Here is a 2,842-nt window from a genome sequence, read left to right as displayed (position 1 = left end):
GTCGTTTTGGTGCCTGCCACTTGCCTGGCCAGACTTGAATTGTTGTGCATCCGACATGCTATTTGACAATAAAAAGGAATATTTTTGTTGAATACAATTAAAAGAAATTGTGGACACATGAAAATAAAAGAGGATATGTTGGTTTGGCTCTAACTAAAAATATGTGGGCAAGTGATCGCTGAAATAATTACAGAGAATAAACCCTGGTAAAGTAGGGACTACCTGGTTATGTGTTGATTATACCAATGAAACGGGATTCGCTGCAATTTGTACTATATCTGTTACGCCATCATAGGAGAGAGTGGTCGAAGCAATTATGCCCTGAAGATCGCCGTGCGGCCACAAAATGAGGAGGCAACCACAACCTAGACACGGTGGCAGCACAAAGAAAAAAAGGCATAAGTTGGGTGGTGGCCACCACTCCGACCAACCGCATCACTATTATGACCCGTGAGATCATCGTAGCTCCTCGCTCTGTAGCCCCACCACTATGGAGACCGTTTTGATGGACACATCAATTATCTCTCCGATGCTTCTCGTAAAAAAATATCTCTCCCGTTGCAACGCACGGGCATATGTGCTAGTATATAAAAAGTATGCTACTTGGTGTCAGCTTAGTCAACAAACGATTGTGCCAACCTTGACCGTTGGATTGACATTCAACGTCTGTCGTGTTTCTTCAGTCTCTTCTTCCTCCAGCCGCAAAAGCCAAACCTGCGTCGGCGGGACCGCCTGCTCCCGCCTCCCACGGCCGGTTGTGCTGCCGCGCACGCATAATGGCCACATCGCACCCTAATACTCTGCGCATCTTCCCTGGCTCCTGTTCGTTCCCGTCCGAGGCCTCACCATCGTCCTCCGCCTTGGTTCGTTCGCCACGACACCGCCCTCCGGTGTTGTCAACATGGTCAAAAACCGAGAGGAATAAGGAGATGACTGTACATGGTGAGGATGATAGTAGGGACCCAGCGGCGCGCGCAGTAATTTTGTTTTTTCGGGACGGAGAAGGGTATCAACCGGGTTATTCAGGAGCTATGTCCCGTCTAGCACATGACCAGCCGAGTTTGTTTTTTTTCCTTTCTAAAAATGGCTAGCCCAGCTGTTTTGTTTTTTGAAGAATAACCAACGTTGGCCTACTTATGTTTCTACGCCCTGCTGGGCCGGAAATCTTTCAAGACGAGGAGGGATGCATTTTGCCCAGAAAATGGGCTATAAGTAATAAAAAGTGGGCTATAAGTAATATTAAATGGGGTGTAAAATGAAAAAAATACAGCAAACAGGCAATTAGTTCCAAAATACTTTTTTTTCTTTCGGATTTTGATATTTTGAATTTCATTGTTTTTGTGCGGGTAAAATTTCATTGGATTTAAATTAAGGTATGTTTAGTTTTTAAATTAATTTGAATCTGGCTAGAAATTTTGGGTTGTATGATGTTTGGGACATATTTGAAGGCTGACTTGTGGATCTACTAGGTTGACGTGTACGAAAGGCTTTGTCAACTTAATCCACAAATGATTCTAGCAGCAGTGACCGTTGGATGTTAATCCAACGGTCGTGCAGCTTCTTCAATATCTGATCTTCTTGCTCCAGCCGCCCAAACCAGCGCCGGTGGGACTGCCTGCTCCCGCCTCCCGTGGCCGGCTATGCTGCCGTACAGGCTGCACCGCCCCACCCTACTCCATTGCTGGCCGGGCCATTCCTCTACTCACCCACACCTCCTGTTATTTTCCGGTGATGGCAGCCGGACCAGTAAACCCTCGTACTCCCCACCGCATGGGCAACCACTGCCGAGTCTTCCCCGGCTCTGTGTTGTTCCCTTCCTAGGCCTCGCCGTCGTCCGCCGCCCTGGTGCTCTCGGCGTGCCGTGGTCAACGTGGTCAATGAATGACATCCATCGGACGTGGACTGTACGTGGAGAGGCTGACAGCTGGGTCCACGGCCGCACACAAGGAAATGCCTCCTCATTACGCGCAAAATAATGATTCCTCCACCTAACATCTTGTAACACCCCGGATGTAACTTTCCCAATTTGTACTTCAACTCTTGCCGTTTCGGTGTTAAGTTATTTTATTTTCTCGGGTTCGGGTCTTTGTCTCCGTGCATTGTTATCTTTGTCATGCATCTAATATCATGTCATCATGTGCATTGCATTTGCATACGTGTTCATCTCATGCATTCGAGCATTTTCCCCGTTGTCCGTTTTGCATTCCGACACTTCGTTCTCCTCCGGTGGTCATTTCTAGCTTTCTTTCGTGTGTGGGGTTTAAACATTTCTGGATTGGACCGAGAATTGCCAAGCGGCCTTGGTTTACTACCGGTAGACCGCCTGTCAAGTTTCGTATCATTTGGACTTCGTTTGATACTCCAACGGTTAACCGAGGGACCGAAAAGGCCTTGTGTGTGTTGCAGCCCAACACCCCTCCAATTTGGCCCAAAACCCACCTAAGCCTTCTCCATCATCTAGAACGTTCGATCATGATCGCGTGGCCGAAAACCGCACCTCATTTGGACTCTCCTAGCTCCCTCTACCTATAAAACTAGCCCCTCCTCCAAAAATTCCGGGTCCTCTCCACCCCTAACCCTAAAAAAATCTACCGCGCCGCACCGGACACGTCCGTGCCGGCCGGACAAGCCGCCGCCGCCGCCCGTGCCGAACCAGGGCACGCCACATGGCGTCTCCTGCCCGCGCCGCCGCCGAGGCCCGCCGGGCCCAAGGCCGGCCCCCTCCATCCTGCGCCCGGGCCTCGCCTCCTCCTCCCGGGCGCCTCGCTACGCCGCCCCTCGCCCCGCAGTCCGGCGCCGCCGCGCCACCGTGGCGCCATCGCCGCCCGTCGCCGGCGCCGTG

Source organism: Triticum dicoccoides, chromosome 1A, assembly GCF_002162155.2.
Source record: "Triticum dicoccoides isolate Atlit2015 ecotype Zavitan chromosome 1A, WEW_v2.0, whole genome shotgun sequence".
Classification (NCBI taxonomy): Eukaryota; Viridiplantae; Streptophyta; class Magnoliopsida; order Poales; family Poaceae; genus Triticum; species Triticum dicoccoides.
This window is presented reverse-complemented; position numbering follows the sequence as displayed.